Genomic DNA, 836 nt, shown 5'->3' on the forward strand with positions numbered 1-836 from the left:
CCCATATTTGCACACTTACGAAAAATGCACCGAAGCCTAGCCATAAACACCTTCAATGTAAAACGAAGCACTCGGGGATGCTTAAACATTTTAAGACTAAGTAGATCCAACTTTACACGTCATCCAGGAGCTGACGACGGGCGGCGCTACGGTATGTCCTCGCCCCCAATAGCAGACTTTCATATCGGGAAACAAACTTTATCAATGATCGAGAAACCCATGTGCAAACGAAGTAAGGATTCCAACGGCCAAAACTACTGCGTTTAACGAAGACAAGCAAGACTACTGCGTCTAAGTACCCGACGGCCTGCAATGCCTGAACAGATAAATTTCGGTCAGTACGGGACATGAAATGCATACACTGCTCTCTGGCTTAGCCCCTTCTGGATCGATTCTCTCGCAAGATGCGTCCCCCAGGGCAAACACTGTTGCAGTGTTAAAATCTTGAGTGAATAATTTCTAAGATAACAACGAAATGAAAAGTTAAATTCTGAGGCATTATGTGCAAAACCAAGATTTGATTATGTAGTACGCCGTACTGGGCCACTCCGGAATAATTTTAACCGCATGGGGTTCTTCAACGCGCACTCAATGCACAGTACCCGTGCGTTTTCGCGTTTCGCCCCAGTTGAAATGCGGCCGCCACGGCCGAATTCGATCCTCGGGCTTAGCATCGCAACGCCAAATCCACTACGCCACCACTACGCCACCACTACGTGAGTGAGTGAGTGAGTGAGTGAGTGAGTGAGTGAGTGAGTGAGTGAGTGAGTGAGTGAGTGAGTGAGTGAGTGAGTGAGTGAGTCGACGTCACCTGGGTAGGCCCACTCGGGGACCAT

Source organism: Dermacentor silvarum, chromosome 11 (assembly GCF_013339745.2).
Source record: "Dermacentor silvarum isolate Dsil-2018 chromosome 11, BIME_Dsil_1.4, whole genome shotgun sequence".
Taxonomy (NCBI): Eukaryota; Metazoa; Arthropoda; class Arachnida; order Ixodida; family Ixodidae; genus Dermacentor; species Dermacentor silvarum.